This window comes from Coregonus lavaretus (assembly GCF_964263955.1).
Source record: "Coregonus lavaretus genome assembly, chromosome: 8".
NCBI lineage: Eukaryota > Metazoa > Chordata > Actinopteri > Salmoniformes > Salmonidae > Coregonus > Coregonus lavaretus.
In genome coordinates, this window is record NC_139995.1 from 7,002,131 (window position 1) to 7,021,147 (window position 19,017).

Below are 19,017 nucleotides of genomic sequence, written 5' to 3' on the forward strand. Positions count from 1 at the left end.
AAACATGCATCCTGTTTGCAATAAGGCAAGACTATGGCAAGACTTGAAAATGGCTGTCCAGCAATGATCAACAACCAACTTGACAGAACTTGAAGAATTCATCAAAGAATAATGTGCAAATATTACAATCCAGGTGTGCAAAGCTCTTAGAGACTTTTACCCAGAAAGACTCACAGCTGTAATCTCTGACAAACTGATTCTAACACTCAGTGGTGTGAATGAGATATTTCTGTATTTCATTTTCAATACATTTTCCAACATTTCTAAAAACATGTTTTCACTTTGTCATTATGGGGTATTGTGTGTAGATGGGTGAAAAAAAAATATATCCATTTTGAATTCAAGCTGTAACACAACAAACGGTAGAATAAGTCAAAGGGTATGAACACTTTCTGAAGGCACTGTACCTAACCTTAAATGAAGAATAAAAAGCACATTTTTGTTTTCATGATATTTTACAATATAGCCAATGACTTTGTGGCTGTGGTAACTAGTGGAAGGAAACCTAAAGAGCTGCAAAAATATATTTTGTGATAACGGCTACGACAAATTACAAGGGGTATGAATACTTTTTGAAGGCACTGTACTAACACCCTTTTTTGCACTAACTCTCTGCACACACTCACACTGACATCCCAACACACACACATACTACATAAGCCCACACACACATAGCACGCGCATACATGCATACTGATGCAACAAACACACACTCAAAAACACATTCCCACTCACCACATACACTGCTGCTACTGTCTATAATTTTATTTTTCTATCTCTTTGGTACTATTTTCACAAGTATGTGGAACATACTGGTTGAGCACGGCGCTTGTAACGCCAAGGTAGTGGGTTCGATCCCCGGGACCACCCATACACAAAAAAAATGTATGCATGCATGACTGTAAGTCGCTTTGGATAAAAGCGTCTGCTAAATGGCATATTATTATTATTATTATTATTAACATTTTCACAACTCTTAGTACAAAACTCCAAACTGGTCACACTTGTAACGCAGCCAGTCTTTCATTCAATACCTGTCATTGTGCATACATTTGGATATTAAACATCTCTCACCACACAACCATTGATTCAAAATACAAGTTTATTGTGAAATGTAATGAGAAAATTGGGTTAATCACCAAAACACAACTTAATGATATATTTTCAATTTAGTCGTTTTAACTACCAGTTAATCCAATAGCAAACAATGCAAGACAGATGTTTTAAATCGCCCTTAGAAGTGCTGAAACTACAACACTGTCAATTACAGTAGATTAAACAGTTTTCACATTAGACAATACACTTACATTACCCAACAAAATGGACAGAAAATCTATAACTTCCATAATATCTATCCAATGTGTAATCAAAGGTGTGATCAATGAAGACATCCTCTACAATCATTCATGCAAAAAAAACATAACATTTTTCACATATAATTGCAACATAGGTTTACTGTCTGTAATCAAATGTAAGAAATTAAATGAAAAAATTAAATGAATGACGCATTACAAGTAATTTGCATCAAGCCTGTATTGAGCATTTAGCCATAAATTATCATCCACATCACAGTGAATGCCCTCATTGTTCATGCACTGCGGGAAAAACATTTTGGCATGGCGAATCCCAGCTTGACATTGGTCTGCATTGACGTCGTCGCATGCCTCATCCATGGCCAGAAGGCGGATGGCGCGCTCATGGGGATGGTGATCGGACACCTTCCACTTACATGCTGAATTTTGTTAATCAATAGGGTTGAGGAAAGGAGAGTATGGGGGCAGGTATGGGGTCACGAGTCAGGGATGGGCCCGAAACCATGCTTGAACCACCTCTGCATGGTGAAACCTGACATTGTCCCACACAATGACATACAGTGGGGGAAAAAAGTATTTAGTCAGCCACCAATTGTGCAAGTTCTCCCACTTAAAAAGATGAGAGAGGCCTGTAATTTTCATCATAGGTACACGTCAACCATGACAGACAAAATGAGGGAAAAGAATCCAGAAAATCACATTGTAGGATTTTTAATGAATTTATTTGCAAATTATGGTGGAAAATAAGTATTTGGTCAATAACAAAAGTTTCTCAATACTTTGTTATATACCCTTTGTTGGCAATGACACAGGTCAAACGTTTTCTGTAAGTCTTCACAAGGTTTTCACACACTGTTGCTGGTATTTTGGCCCATTCCTCCATGCAGATCTCCTCTAGAGCAGTGATGTTTTGGGGCTGTCGCTGGGCAACACGGACTTTCAACTCCCTCCAAAGATTTTCTATGGGGTTGAGATCTGGAGACTGGCTAGGCCACTCCAGGACCTTGAAATGCTTCTTACGAAGCTACTCCTTCGTTGCCCGGGCGGTGTGTTTGGGATCATTGTCATGCTGAAAGACCCAGCCACGTTTCATCTTCAATGCCCTTGCTGATGGAAGGAGGTTTTCACTCAAAATCTCACGATACATGGCACCATTCATTCTTTCCTTTACACGGATCAGTCGTCCTGGTCCCTTTGCAGAAAAACAGCCCCAAAGCATGATGTTTCCACCCCCATGCTTCACAGTAGGTATGGTGTTCTTTGGATGCAACTCAGCATTCTTTGTCCTCCAAACACGACGAGTTGAGTTTTTACCAAAAAGTTATATTTTGGTTTCATCTGACCATATGACATTCTCCCAATCCTCTTCTGGATCATCCAAATGCACTCTAGCAAACTTCAGACGGGCCTGGACATGTACTGGCTTAAGCAGGGGGACACGTCTGGCACTGCAGGATTTGAGTCCCTGGCGGCGTAGTGTGTTACTGATGGTAGGCTTTGTTACTTTGGTCCCAGCTCACTGCAGGTCATTCACTAGGTCCCCCCGTGTGGTTCTGGGATTTTTGTTCACCGTTCTTGTGATCATTTTGACCCCACGGGGTGAGATCTTGCGTGGAGCCCCAGATCGAGGGAGATTATCAGTGGTCTTGTATGTCTTCCATTTCCTAATAATTGCTCCCACAGTTGATTTCTTCAAACCAAGCTGCTTACCTATTGCAGATTCAGTCTTCCCAGCCTGGTGCAGGTCTACAATTTTGTTTCTGGTGTCCTTTGACAGCTCTTTGTTCTTGGCCATAGTGGAGTTTGGAGTGTGACTGTTTGAGGTTGTGGACAGCTGTCTTTTATACTGATAACAAGTTCAAACAGGTGCCATTAATACAGGTAACGAGTGGAGGACAGAGGAGCCTCTCAAAGAAGAAGTTACAGGTCTGTGAGAGCCAGAAATCTTGCTTGTTTGTAGGTGACCAAATACTTATTTTCCACCATAATTTCCAAATAAATTCATTAAAAATCCTACAATGTGATTTTCTGGATTTTTTTCCTCAATTTGTCTGTCATAGTTGATGTGTACCTATGATGAAAATTACAGGCCTCTCTCATCTTTTTAAGTGGGAGAACTTGCACAATTGGTGGCTGACTAAATTCTTTTTTCCCCCACTGTAGCCATGTTACTTTTACTCTTTATTGTTATTCACTGTGTATTTATTCCTCATCACTATTTCTATTTTTTATTTTATTTCAATTCTTTATTTTAAATCTGCATTGTTGGAAAAGGACCTATAAGTAAGCATTTCATTGTTTGTCTACACCTGTTGTTTACGAAACATTTGAATTGATTTGAATGTATGCACGCAGTTATGAAACCTTGAGATGGAGAGCGAGAGGGAGGATTTAGACAGAGAGAATGAGAGAGAGAGGGAGAGAGAGAGAGACAGAGAGAGGTGTGGTCATGAGTAAATCACAGAATATCATTTCTCCCTACAGAGTTCCAGTACTATTCCGCTCTCATTGTGTCTCTATTACACACAGGTATCGTTTTACAGACCCTATGGAGTGAGAGAGGTGATGAAACCACACACACTATGCCGTCAACTATTCATAGGAGAGGCCCAGCCCTGTCACACCTAGTCCCCTAGGGCCCACTGGAGTCTGCTGAGAGCCCAGAGATTGGAGAGATGGCTACTGTATCTGATGTCTGTTTTATAGCCTACTATACTAGAAGAAAGGGTAGGTATCATGGTGGTCATATTGTGTAACACCCAGTATTAATGTATGAGTCGATTATTAATGTATTATAAATTATAGCATTACGTAATGTATTATAATAGTTAGTACATTACTTAGTAATAATAATAATAATATGCCATTTAGTAGACGCTTTTATCCAAAGCGACTTACAGTCATGCGTGCATACATTTTTAGGTATGGGTGGTCCCGGGGATCGAACCCACTACTCTGGCGTTACAAGCGCCATGCTCTACCAATTGAGCTACATGTGATATTAATGATTAATGTAGTTCATTCATGGTTTTATACATTTAATATGTACAAAACTACCACCATCCATGATACCATTGGGACTACACTATACCTGTAGGCTACTGCAGTTAATTAAATCACAAGCAAGTAAAAACTATTTTGAAAAGTGAAATGATAAAAAAAAAATTTCAACGTGGCTATTTGTTTGTTTAAAATGATGACGATATACATAATTAAAAGTAATAAAAACAAAATAGTAAAGAATCCATAAGGTGCCATTTCAATCATTCAAAAAATCTATTAATTAATAGATACAGTCACACAGGCACTTCTAACTGGAGCCTTTCTCAAGTACCATAATCACTACCTCATTTAATTAGTCATGATTGTACAAGGACTTGCCTGAGTTGTATCTAGTAGCATCAATACCTTGTATAATAATCATTATACACGTATTCTCAATGAGAAGAATAATGTGGAATATTTTCATTGACACTGCCATGTAAACGCCTGGAAACTTAGTGTCTCTGCAGCCATTACCCCAGGATACCACGCCATAGACACGCCCCTCACACACCAGCGGGCCGCCGGAATGCCCCTAGAACCAACCACAAGGTACACCACACCCTCACTCAGTTTCCATGAAAACATGTCTCCATCTTTGGGGCCACCTCAAGGCAGACTATTGTATACACTGTAATAATTTGGAGAAAATAGGACATTTTACATTCAAAAGTAATTGTTTGGTTTCATCAAGTTGGATAAGGCAGGGGTTTTCAAACCTCTCATCGGGGACCAAGATTATCTATCCACCTGACAGGTGTGACATACCAAGAAGCTGATTGAACAGCATGATCATTACACAGGTGCACCTGTGGACAATAAAAGGGCACTCTAAAATGTGCAGTTTTGTCACACAACACAATGCCATAGATGTCTTAAGTTTTGAGGGAGCGTGCAATTGGCATGCTGACTGTAGGAATGTCCACCAGAGCTGTTGGCAGAGAATTGAATTTTACATTTCTCTAACGTTGTTTTAGAGAATTTGGCAGTATGTCCAACCGTCCTCACAATCGCAGACCATGTGCATGGCGTTGTGTGGGCGAGCGGTTTGTTGATGTCAACGTTGTGAACAGAGTGCCCCATGGTGGCGGTGGGGTTATTGTATGGACAGGCAATGAACACAATTGCATTTTATCTATGGCAAATTGAATGCACAGAGATACCGTGATGAGATCCTGAGGCCCATTGTTGTGCCATTCATCCTCCGCCATCACCTCATGTTTCAGCATGATAAAGCACGGCCCCATGTCGCAAGGATCTGTACACAATTCTTTGAAGCTGAAAATGTCCCAGTTCTCCAATGGTCCACATACTCACCAGACATGTCACCCATTGAGCATGTTTGGGATGCTCTGGATCGACGCATATGACAGCGTGTTCCACTTCCCGCCAATTTCCAGCAACTTCGCACAGCCATTGAAGAGGAGTGGGACAACATTCCACAGGCCACAATCAACAGCCTGATCAACTCTATGCGAAGGAGATGTGTCGCGCTGCATGAGGCAAATGGTGGTCATACCAGATACTGACTGGTTTTCTGATCCACGCCCCTACCTTTTTAAAAAAGGTTTCTGTGATCAACTGATGCATATCTGTTCTCCCAGTAATGTGAAATCCATAGATTAGGGCCTAATTCATTTATTTCAATTGGTTGATTTCTTGATATGAACAGTAACTCAGTAAAATCTTTGAAATTGTTGCATGTTGCATTTATATTTTTGTTCAGTATATTTGAACTACTCTAGAGCTAGCATACCTGATTCAACTTATCAACTATTTATCAAGCCCTTGACTAGGTGAGATATACTGAACAAAAATATAAACGCAACATGCAAAAATGTAAAAGGTTTACTGAGTTACAGTTCATATAAGGAAATCAATCAATTTAATGACATTCATTAGGCCCTAAACTATGGATTTCACATGACTTGGCAGGGGTGCACTGGGGAGCCAGGCCCAGCCAATCAGAATGAGTTTCCCCCACAAAAGGGCTTTATTACAGCAGAAATACTCCTCTCTCCAGCTCATGAAACATGGGACCAACACTTTACATGTTGCGTTTATAGTTTTGTTCAGTGTAGTTCAGGGCTACAACAAAATTGTGAAACATCTGAGGAGAGGTTTGAAAACCACGAGGTAAAGGGATGAGGCACCAGCAGAGGCCCCTCATACATAGGCCAAGTTCCATTTCGATCCCTACTAGCCCCTTCCATGCACCCCTACCAGTTCAATAACTTACTGTAGTTCTCTCTCATAAAAAATGGTGTCAGCTCTATCAGGTCCAGTACAGTGCCTTGCAAAAGTATTCATCTCCCTTGACGTTTTTCCTATTTTGTTGCATTACAACCTGTAATTTAAATGGATTTTTATTTGGATTCCATGTAATGGACATACACAAAATAGTCCAAATTGGTGAAGTGAAATGGAAAAAATTACTTGTTTCAAAAAATTAAAAAAATAACGGAAAGGTGGTGCGTACTCACCCCTTTTCTATGAAGCCCCTAAATAAGATCTGGTGCAACCAATTACCTTCAGACGTCACATAATTAGTTCAATAAAGTCCACCCGTGTGCAATCTAAGTGTCACAAGATCTGTCACATGATCTCAGTATATATACACCTGTTATGGCACCACAACAAACCTGCCAAGAGAGGGCCGCCCACCAAAACTCACGGACCAGGCAAGGAGGGCATTAATCAGAGAGGCAACAAAGAGACCAAAGATAACCCTGAAGGAGATGCAAAGCTCCACAGTATCTGTCCATAGGACCACTTTAAGCCGTACACTCCACAGAGCTGGGCCTTACGGAAGAGTGGCCAGAAAAAAGCCATTGCTTAAAGAAGAAAATAAGCAAACACGTTTGGTGTTCTCCAAAAGTCATGTGGGAGACTCCCCAAACATATGGAAGAAGGTACTCTGAGCTTTTTGGCCATCAAGGAAAACACTATGTCTGGCGCAAACCCAACACCTCTCATCACCCCGAGAACACCATGATGTTTTTCATCGGCAGGGACTGGGAAACTGGTCAGAATTGAAGGAATGATGGATGGCGCTAAATACTGATAAATTCTTGAGGGAAACCTGTTTCAGTCTTCCAGAGATTTGAGACTGTGACGGAGGTTCACCTTCCAGCAGGACAATGACCCTAAGCATACTGCTAAAGCAACACTTGAGTGGTTTAAGGGGAAACATTTAAATGTCTTGGAATGGCCTAGTCAAAGCCCAGATCTCAATCCAATTGAGAATCTGTGGTATGACTTAAAGATTGCTGTACACCAGCGGAACCCATCCAACTTGAAGGAGCTGGAGCAATTTTGCCTTGAATAATGGGCAACAATCCCAGTGGCTAGATGTGCCAAGCTTATAGAGACATACCCCAAGAGACTTGCAGCTGTAATTGCTGCAAAAGGTGGCTCTACAAAGTATAGTTATGCATGCTCAAGTTCTGTTTTTATGTCTTATTGCTTGTTTGTTTCACAAGAAAAAATATTTTGCATCTTCAAAGTGGTAGGCATGTTGTGTAAATCAAATGATACAACCCCCCCCCAAAAAATCAAAATAGGAAAAATGCCAAGGGGGGTGAATACCTTTGCAAGCCACTGTACCTTGCATGCGTCCTTCCCCCCAGCATTGTAGCCGGCACAGATCATGTTGGAGGTGATTTTCCCGTTGAGCGACTTGCTGCTGTTGCACCTGGCCGACGACACCATGGGCAGTTTGACCGTCTGCAGAGTAGGGGTGACCTCCGAGAGAGGGTTACCCCCACCCCGACACCTGCCCTGCCATCACCCCGTACCCTGTCGAGGGAAGGGGGTCAGGGACAAGTAGCTACCCATTGCCATGGGAACCCTCAGCTGCACAGGGAAGAAGAAACGAGATAGAGTGGGATAGAGGGTGGAGTTGAATTAATTGAGTTAAGTTTTGTTGAGTTGACTTGAATTTAACTGAATTGACATACATGTACTTACTAAGTTATTACAAGGTAATTACACATTTACTACAAAGGTAGTTACTCTGATACAAGGTCTAGTTATTATTATCACATGGCCCAATGTCATAATACTGCTGTATCCAATTATGTATATAAACATGAATATGAAAGGTAGGTAAAGGCTGTATCCTTTACCTTAATAAGCATGTGTTGTTGGTGGTCTTCTTGTACAGTGAATGGGGGATGAGTCTGTGAGGTTTGGAGTACTGCTCTGTTCCCTCAAACGTACTCAGCGAGTAGTCCCCTGCCACGATCATCATCTGCTCTGTCCTAAGAGGGGGAGAGGAATTAGAGCTTTGTTTAATAAAATATCCCCATCTGCTCTATCCAAGGAAAAATAGGATGAAACGTAATCCTGAGGTGCATTCAATTTCGCCAACGTTTGCTTTGCTGCACTGAGGTACAGTGGGGAAAAAAAGTATTTAGTCAGCCACCAATTGTGCATGTTCTCCCACTTAAAAAGATGAGAGAGGCCTGTCATTTTCATCATAGGTACACGTCAACTATGACAGACAAAATGAGAAAAAAAATCCAGAAAATCACATTGTAGGATTTTTAATGAATTTATTTGCAAATTATGGTGGAAAATAAGTATTTGGTCAATAACAAAAGTTTCTCAATACTTTGTTATATACCCTTTGTTGGCAATGACACAGGTCAAACGTTTTCTGTAAGTCTTCACAAGGTTTTCACACACTGTTGCTGGTATTTTGGCCCATTCCTCCATGCAGATCTCCTCTAGAGCAGTGATGTTTTGGGGCTGTCGCTGGGCAACACTGACTTTCAACTCCCTCCAAATATTTTCTATGGGGTTGAGATCTGGAGACTGGCTAGGCCACTCCAGGACCTTGAAATGCTTCTTACGAAGCCACTCCTTCATTGCCCGGGCGGTGTGTTTGGGATCATTGTCATGCTGAAAGACCCAGCCACGTTTCATCTTCAATGCCCTTGCTGATGGAAGGAGGTTTTCACTCAAAATCTCACGATACATGGCCCCATTCATTCTTTCCTTTACACGGATCAGTCGTCCTGGTCCCTTTGCAGAAAAACAGCCCCAAAGCATGATGTTTCCACCCCCATGCTTCACAGTGGGTATGGTGTTCTTTGGATGCAACTCAGCATTCTTTGTCCTCCAAACACGACGAGTTGAGTTTTTACCAAAAAGTTATATTTTGGTTTCATCTGACCATATGACATTCTCCCAATCCTCTTCTGGATCATCCAAATGCACTCTAGCAAACTTCAGACGGGCCTGGACATGTACTGGCTTAAGCAGGGGGACACGTCTGGCACTGCAGGATTTGAGTCCCTGGCGGCATAGTGTGTTACTGATGGTAGGCTTTGTTACTTTGGTCCCAGCTCTCTGCAGGTCATTCACTAGGTCCCCCCGTGTGGTTCTGGGATTTTTGCTCACCGTTCTTGTGATCATTTTGACCCCACGGGGTGAGATCTTGCGTGGAGCCCCAGATCGAGGGAGATTATCAGTGGTCTTGTATGTCTTCCATTTCCTAATAATTGCTCCCACAGTTGATTTCTTCAAACCAAGCTGCTTACCTATTGCAGATTCAGTCTTCCCAGCCTGGTGCAGGTCTACAATTTTGTTTCTGGTGTCCTTTGACAGCTCTTTGGTCTTGGCCATAGTGGAGTTTGGAGTGTGACTGTTTGAGGTTGTGGACAGCTGTCTTTTATACTGATAACAAGTTCAAACAGGTGCCATTAATACAGGTAACGAGTGGAGGACAGAGGAGCCTCTTAAAGAAGAAGTTACAGGTCTGTGAGAGCCAGAAATCTTGCTTGTTTGTAGGTGACCAAATACTTATTTTCCACCATAATTTGCTAATAAATTCATAAAAAATCCTACAATGTGATTTTCTGGATTTTTTCCCCTCAATTTGTCTGTCATAGTTGACGTGTACATATGATGAAAATTACAGGCCTCTCTCATCTTTTTAAGTGGGAGAACTTGCACAATTGGTGGCTGACTAAATACTTTTTTCCCCCACTGTATGTGTAGAAGTGGATACAATGCTTCTTTGTGTGAAACAGAGACAGTATAACTGTTATCCTTTCTACACTGATGTCTGACATGTTGACAGCTAGCCGTGTAACACACACTAATGCTTGCTCACAGCCCATAACTCTGCAACATCCATTCAAGTTACATAACGCTCATCATGATTTGGAGACACCTAGCTTTGAAGACATCTGTTTGGACATCTGCTTGTATGCATATTGATATACAATGTTAAGTCATGCTAAATAACTTTATGAAGAGACAAATTACTCTGTATAAAGAAGCCCAGACCTAAACTATGTATTACTTTTTTGCTGCTAACATGATCATGTTGTATCACCAATGTCTCATCAGTATCGACTGGACTTACCCTGTGTTACAGTGTGTGGCTGTGAACACCCAGTACTTGTGTACTAGAGATCCGCCACAGAAGTGCTATCCCTTGGTGGTCTGTAGAGTAACAATGTATTTGATGGAGTTGGGGGTCGGAGCGTAGCCTCCCACTATACATTTTACATTTTAGTCATTTAGCAGACGCTCTTATCCAGAGCGACTTACAGTTAGTGAGTGCATAAATTTTTTCATACTGGTCCCCTGTGGGAATCGAACCCACAACCCTGGCGTTGCAAGCGCCATGCTCTACCAACTGAGCTACACAGGAATATACGGCCCTTTATGAGATGCTGACCTGCAGGGGAAACATGGAAACATAAACAGAGTGATTATACATACGGCAGGGGAAAAACTGGTAGTTTGACAGACAAGGAAAACCTGATTATACTGTATGGAAATGGGAAAACCCTGCTCCCGAGTCCTGCTGGAAAAGTATGAAAATAGCGTACAATACAGTTCAGTACATATACAGAAGGTGGGATAATACTCTCTTTCAATAACATTGAAACATTTAAACTTGCACCACCCAATTCGGAATAGAGACAAAACTAAAATATTTGATTTCACTCTCTAAATAAAAAGATTACAGATTAAAAAGATGAGTATGTACAGTGAATTCCAACATATTGAACTCTAGATTAAAATTTTAATCAATGTTTGTGCCCAGGTTTCGGCAAAAACAACAACAAAAATCAACCAGTCATGTAAATGAATAAAATGTAGAATAAGTTGTTCTTGAGTAAATTAACCGAAACACTATTACCATATGGTAGGTTTTCTACTTTTTCTAAGTGCTTGACTTGGGATGAAAGAGGTGCAGGAGCTGTCTTTTCCAAGTTGGTCCATTAGACTGTGTTCACCAAAATGCAATGATGTTATGCTATAGAGACCTCTGATTATTCACTGTTAAGGGTTCATACATATTTTGACAGGTGGAATTTCATGACTTTTCCATGACTTGGCACAAAATGTCCATGACCAATAATTGACGGTGTCTCTATGTATACATGAAAAAGTAAGCATAAATGTGGTATTGACACTGAAAGGCTGCTGGTCTTTGACCCCATGTACCATCTCCTGCCGTCGTGCCCTTGATCAAGGCACTTAACCCCCCACAAAGTTAGGCTACTGTATAAAACACATGTGGTCAACCCTCCATCTGGAGAACTACTGGATGAGCATGCTTTTGATCGAGCCCTGGTCAAACACACCCGAGTCAGCTCGGTCCTGTTGAGCAGCTGATGTTTACAATGTAGTGTGTTCGAGCGGCCCTGGAACAAAAGCCTGCACACCCAGTAGCTCTCCAGGAGGATGGTTGGCCACCCTTGATATAAAATATTGCAACATTACAACCAAATACTTGCATATCTTTATAAAATAATTCCCTCATTTAAAGAATCTAAAATGTAAATCAAATGTAGGCTACTTCAAAGCAAGGTAGCTAACTAGATTAGAATGGAAAATAGTCTTTGGCGCTCTGGCTTACATTAAAAGGATAAAACAGTCAAAAAAACATACACCACACACATTGAGCATTTACATGTCAGTTCGTCAGAGTCTTATTTAGGATTGCCACTGCGGAGGGGATGACAGATTTCTTTAGTCCATTCTTCCATGCGAGTGGCACCTTAAGTCTCCGACTGGATGGCAGCATTTAGAAGGATGCATGCAGTGGGTGCGTGTTGTCATTGAAGACCTGGAGTGCTTTCTTTGTCATGTTCTGTGTGTACAGTTCTTGGAGTTGTGGCGGTTGGCTGACAACTATTTTGCTGGCCTGATGACAACTTGTGCCAGTTTACTCCTGTTCCTGACCGAAAGGTTCCCATAGCAGGTGGATATGTTGAAAGTGAGAACAGATTAGGGATCAGGGATCTGTACCCCATTGTTAGTGTGTGTTAGCTTGCATTAAAACTCCTAAGCTTCCTAAGTAGGAAGAGACACTGCCTTGCCTTCTTGAAGATGAGGTCAGTGTTTTCCTGGATGTTAGGTTTGTGGTTTAAAATTGTCCCCAGGAATTTAAAATATGTGACTTGCTCCACATCCTGTCCTTTCGTTCGAGAGAGGGGCTTCCGTTATTCACCAGTAGTGTGTGTGGCCAAAGACCTCTATTTTCATGTCATATGACCATAGCACCGGTTCCAATCCAAGTGGCCTTCGAAAGAACAATGCATATGCAGAAAATACCTAATCCCTTTGATGTTATGGATCTTTGATGTTATGGGGCTATTTTGCTTCCACTGGTCCTGGGGCTCTTGTTAAGGTCAACGGCATCATGAACTTTACCAAGTACCAGGACATTTATGCCAAAAAAACATGGTTGCCTCTGCCAGGAGGCTGAAACTCGGCCACAAGTGAATCTTTCACAACACAATCACCCCAAGCACACATAGCAATTCACAAAGAAATGGTTAATTGACCACAGAATAAACATTTTGCAATGGCCATCTCAGTCTCCGGTCTTGAACCCCATTGAAAAGGGCAGTCCATAAGCGCAGATGAAGGCTATCAAGGATCTGGTCTGGAAGGATTTTGTATGGAGGAATGGTCTAAGATCCCTCCCAATGTGTTCAATTTATAAAACATTTTAGAAAAAGACTCAGTGACTCTATCCTCGTAAGGGGAGGTTGCTGGAGTATTGAAAACAGGGAATCCAATAATTTTGACCCCTTTCTTTTTAGATTTGTTTGTATTACTTGTTAAACAAAGTCTCTTTCTATGTATTAGTATAAATGGTTTATTGGCCATATACCACACCCCCTCGGGCATTATTACTTAATTATCCAGGGCCACTGGTTGGATTAGATTTACTGTCCTCACTCAAACTCATGCACTCTCCTCCCCCTAAGTCTCCCAGACTTTTATAAAAACTAACGCGTCATCCCCCTATTCCCAGGTGAGTCTGCCGGACCATGGAGCTCTAGAGCACCATGCCAAAACACCTGCCACCCTGTTGTCAGCTATCAGCAGACAGTTCCCTGAGGAAGGATTCAACTATCAAGGCTTTATATTGTCACATTTGGGGGATGACCACCAAATGCAATAATGTTTGGCATAAATCTTTTTTTTGTAGGTTATAAAAAAAAAAACTATCAGCCTGTTCTTATTTTTACTAACTACTCTGGTAACTTAAACATCTGACAACATGCATACTTTCTCCATCAAGACAACAATTCAAAAAAGTCTCATGTCCATACATTTGAATACATTTGTGTGCCAACTAGAATATATATCCCACGCAATACTGAATAATAGGACAAATAAGCTGCGTTTAGACAGGCAGCCCAAGTCTTTTTTTCACTAATTGATATTTTGACCAATCAGATCAGCTCTGAAAATGATCTGATGTAAAAATAAAATAAAATCTGATGTGATTGGTCTAAAGACCAATTAGTGGAAAAAATATGAGAGTTGGGCTGCCAGTCTACACAGCCAGGGACAAGTGAATATAAGTCAGTTCCTGTGTTCGTAGCAGTTTGTATGAATTTGAGTTGTTACATACGGTACATGTTAAATGGCTACGAGACAGAGATGAGGAGACTCTTGCTGTAATCAAAGGGGAAGGTACCACTGAAGGCCCCCATATACAGTCAGGCAGCTTGAAGCAGACGTGTGTCACCATCCACGCCATTGTCACTGCATGCAGTGGCCCGATAGGGAGATGACAAATTCATTATGTACCTTTCGTCACCAAAGCCGTGTTAGCATTTACTGCACGTTGCTGAACAATCCAACCATTTTGTTAGTATTATTGATCTAAATGGGCAATTCACATACAATATCCAATTCATAAGCATGTACTAATACCTCTAGGGTCGTGTGGTGGTCTGGCAGGATGCTGCTTTCTAGTTATCTTACTCCCTCCACCTGAAATGCAATAACAAACACATGAATAACAATATGCCTAGTCAGTAACGTGGCTATCTAGGCTAATTAAACATAATGTGCACATCAGCCAAATGATACCCAACCAATACAGCCTACTAGTCTATTTGCAGTGAAATTGGGAGGGGCATTTTTCTTGCCAACTTTTTCAGTCACCAATTAATTAATAAAAAGGCAGTGGAATGAAGTAGTTTGACAAAGTGTTCAAAGGTCAGTAACAAGTCTTTCAAATATACCTAGCAAATATAGCTATAGTTTTTATTTTCTGCAAACCTAGCTAACATTAGCTACACTGCAGTGATTTACATTTTACATTTACGTCATTTAGCAGACGCTCTTATTACATTTACATTTTACATTTACGTCATTTAGCAGACGCTCTTATCCAGAGCGACTTACAATTTGGTGCATTCAACTTATGATAGCCAGTGGGACAACAACTTTTTTCTTTATGGGGTGATGGGGGAGTGGGGGGTAGAAGGATTACTTTTATACTATTCCAGGTATTCCTTAAAAAGGTAGGGTTTCAAGTGTCTCCGGAAGGTGGTCAGTGACTCCGCTTTCCTGGCGTCGTGGGGGAGCTTGTTCCACCATTGGTGGATGAACGTAGTGCCCTCGTTTGGGTGTAGGGTCTGATGAGAGCCTGAAGGTAAGGAGGTGCCGTTCCCCTCACAGCTCGGTAGGCAAGCACCATGGTCTTGTAGTAGATGCAAGCCTCAACTGGAAGCCAGTGGAGTGTGCGGAGGAGCGGCATGACATGAGAGAACTTGGGAAGGTTGAACACCAGACGGGCTGCAGCATTCTGGATAAGTTGTAGGGGTTTAATGGCACAGGCAGAGAGCCCAGCCAACAGCGAGTTGCAGTAATCCAGACGGGAGATGACAAGTGCCTGGATTAGGACCTGTGGCGCTTTCTGTGTAAGGTAGGGTCGTACTCTGCGAATGTTGTAGAGCATGAACCTGCAGGATCGGGTCACCACTTTGATGTTAGCGGAGAATGACAGGGTGTTGTCCAGGGTCACGCCAAGGTTCTTTGCACTCTGGGAGGAGGACACAATGGAGTTGTCAACCGTGATGACAAGATCATGGAGCGGGCAGTCCTTCCCCGGGAGGAAGAGCAGCTCTGTCTTGCCGAGGTTCAGCTTGAGGTGGTGATCCGACATCCACACTGATATGTCTGCCAGACATGCAGAGATGCGATTCGCCACCTGGTTATCAGAAGGGGGAAAGGAGAAAATTAATTGTGTGTCGTCTGTGTAGCAATGATAGGAGAGACCATGTGAGGTGTATAGACTTGGTGTATAGAAAGAATAGGAGAGGGCCTAGAACTGAGCCCTGGGGGACACCAGTGGTGAGAGTACGTGGTGCGGAGACAGATTCTCGCCATGCCACCTGGTAGGAGCGACCTGTCAGGTAGGATGCAATCCAAGAGTGAGCAGCGCCGGAGATGCCCAACTCGGAGAGGGTGGAGAGGAGGATCTGATGGTTCACAGTGTCAAAGGCAGAAGATAGGTCTAGAAGGATAAGAGCAGAAGAGAGAGAGTTAGCTTTAGCAGTGCAGAGAGCCTCCGTGACACAGAGAAGAGCAGTCTCAGTTGAATGACCAGTCTTGAAACGTGACTGGTTTGGATCAAGAAGGTCATTCTGAGAGAGATAGCAGGAGAGTTGGCTAGAGACGGCACGCTCAAGAGTTTTGGAGAGAAAAGAAAGAAGGGATACTGGTCTGTAGTTGTTGACATCGGAGGGATCGAGTGTAGGTTTTTTGAGGAGGGGTGCAACTCTCGCTCTCTTGAAGACAGAAGGGACATGGCCAGCGGTCAAGGATGAGTTGATGAGCGAGGTAAGGTAAGGGAGAAGGTCTCCGGAAATGGTCTGGAGAAGAGAGGAGGGGATAGGGTCAAGTGGGCAGGTTGTTGGGCGGCCGGCCATCACAAGTCGCAAGATTTCATCTGGAGAGAGAGGGGAGAAAGAAGTCAAAGCATAGGGTAGGGCAGTGTGAGCAGGACCAGCGGTGTCATTTGACTTAATAAATGAGCATCGGATGTCGTCAACCTTCTTTTCAAAATGGATGACGAAGTCATCTACAGAGAGGGAGGAGGGGGGGAGGGGGAGGAGGATTCAGCAGGGAGGAGAAGGTGGCAAAGAGCTTCCTAGGGTTAGAGGCAGATGCTTGAAATTTAGAGTGGTAGAAAGTGGCTTTAGCAGCAGAAACAGAGGAAGAGAATGTAGAGAGGAGGGAGTGAAAAGATGACAGGTCCGCAGGGAGTCTAGTTTTCCTCCATTTCTGCTCGGCTGCCCGGAGCCCTGTTCTGTGAGCTCGCAATGAGTCATCAAGCCACGGAGAAGGAGGGGAGGACCGAGCCGGCCGGGAGGAAAGGGGACATAGAGAGTCAAAAGATGCAGAAAGGGAGGAGAGGAGGGTTGAGGAGGCAGAATCAGGAGATCGGAGGGAGAAGGATTTAGCAGAGGGAAGAGATGATAGGATGGAAGAGGAGAGAGTAGCGGGCGGGAGAGAGAGAGCGAAGTGATGATGGTGAGAGTTAGCTAGCTACCTTTCCCCCAGCAGTTTCAATGTAGCTAGCTATCTAGCTAACGCTAATGGCATTTATGTAAACTATCAATGAGGGTTAACTAGAAAATATACAGTCTTAGTTTTCCCTTCGTATCTAAAGCTGCCTGATAAAGCTAGGATGAATGTCAGAGGCCAGATAACTAACATAACAGTGGCTGGAGGAGGAGGAGGAGGAGGAGTTCTTCTTCTTCTTCTTCTTCTTCTATATCATGGCGGTCAGCAAACAATCCTTTAAGTGCATGCCCCCACCTACTGTGCTGGAATGTATGATCAATCAGGATCTGTCCAATTCTGTACTAACATGAAAATAAAAAATAAAAACAAATAAATCCCTACCAACTTCTACCACCAGCCCCAACATTAGGTCCACTTAGTAAAGGAGCAGCCATGGAAGCTCCATCATTCCACACTGTAGTTCCACCAATCTGTCTTACAGCCTCTGCATACGATACATCGTGACTAATTCTATATCTCTGAGCCTCTCTAGCCTGTATCTGCACCTGGCATCATCCACCAAATGCTGCACTATGTTCCCCCCCACAATTACAACACTTAACCTTCACATTGCTCCCACATTCAGCGTAATCATGTTCCCCTCCACACTTGGCAAATATTTTCTTTCCTTTACATTGATCAGCTACATGTACCATTCTTTGGCATTTAAAACACAGCAATGGGAATGGGACATAAAACTAAGGAATCCTATCTGTACTTTCCCAGGCATAACTTTCTCAAACCTCAGCAGCACTGATAGGCTTTTACTTCTTTACCTTCTTTCCTACTGATCAACCTTTTGGCCTCAAATCACTCTTCCTCCCTTCACATTTTCTTTAATATCGTCTATGGACATAGATATTGGGAACCCAGTGATGACTCCCCTCAATCTAGCATAAGCACCAATGGATTTTAATCTTCTTCCCATTTAGTTTTTCCATTTTCAGAATCTTCTCTTTCTGAGCCTGGCTACTACAAAATATTAACAATCTACCATTTCCAATGAACCGAGCTAATTTGACTTCACCTAACTCTTTCTCTACGGCATTAGTTAGTCGGATAGTGTGTAAATGACACATTATTACTCTTGCTTCCTACATTGGCCCTCTTTATGCTTTCTTTACTAGACGCTCCACTGCTTTCTGTATCATGATCTCTCTTCTTCCTATGTCTTTCCACTACCGACCATTCCAGTCCTTGACCCTCATCCTCCCGCTCCATACTATCAGAACTGACACACATATCGTTCGCATTCCAGCAAAGCTTTTTCTCCATTTCCTCCATTTTGTCCGCACTACTCGCTGCCATTTCCGACTCACTCGTCAATCAACCGACCTTTCTGGTCTGGAGTTCGTCCGAAATGTACCATTATATTTCACATGATAAGCAAACTACTGTCATGCCTTTTCACCCCAAAAATGGATGTACCCTGATAAAAGAGACGATTACCTTCAAGTACATTGTTCTGGTTTTCTTTACCTCTCTTGCTCATGTGGGTAACTTCTTCTTCTTCTATGATATAATGGCGGTCCGCAAACCAACGTTAAAGGAGCTTGCCGCCACCTATTGTGCTGGTGTGAGTGGTCAATCACGTTTTTACAACATTTCTAAATCCTCCTACCTAACTCAGTACTTCTGAGAAAATAGGAAAGAGCCCTACTAACTTCTAATAGACCCTCCCCCATCCCCCAAATCCCTTCCAAACCCCCCCAACCCCTTCCAACTTCAATGACCCTACACTTCAATCTATCCCTCTCTTCAACATACTTACAACAATAGAACAACACATGCCCAACCGTTTCATCGACCATACACT

General features: G+C 42.5%; 1 pseudogene across 1 annotated transcript in view; it reads right to left on the reverse strand.

Annotated features, from left to right (window-relative positions):
- Positions 1–1,789: 1,789 nt before the first annotated feature.
- LOC311133094 (trypsin-3-like) overlaps positions 1,790–19,017 on the reverse strand; it is a 29,458-nt pseudogene continuing 12,230 nt past the window's right edge. The window contains exons 2-7 of the transcript in view: positions 11,005–11,049; positions 10,732–10,864; positions 8,483–8,617; positions 7,962–8,210; positions 4,743–4,890; positions 1,790–1,845 (exon numbers count right to left, since the gene is read on the reverse strand). The product of the transcript in view is annotated as a trypsin-3-like (transcript). The remainder of the gene's footprint in view (positions 1,846–4,742; positions 4,891–7,961; positions 8,211–8,482; positions 8,618–10,731; positions 10,865–11,004; positions 11,050–19,017) is intronic.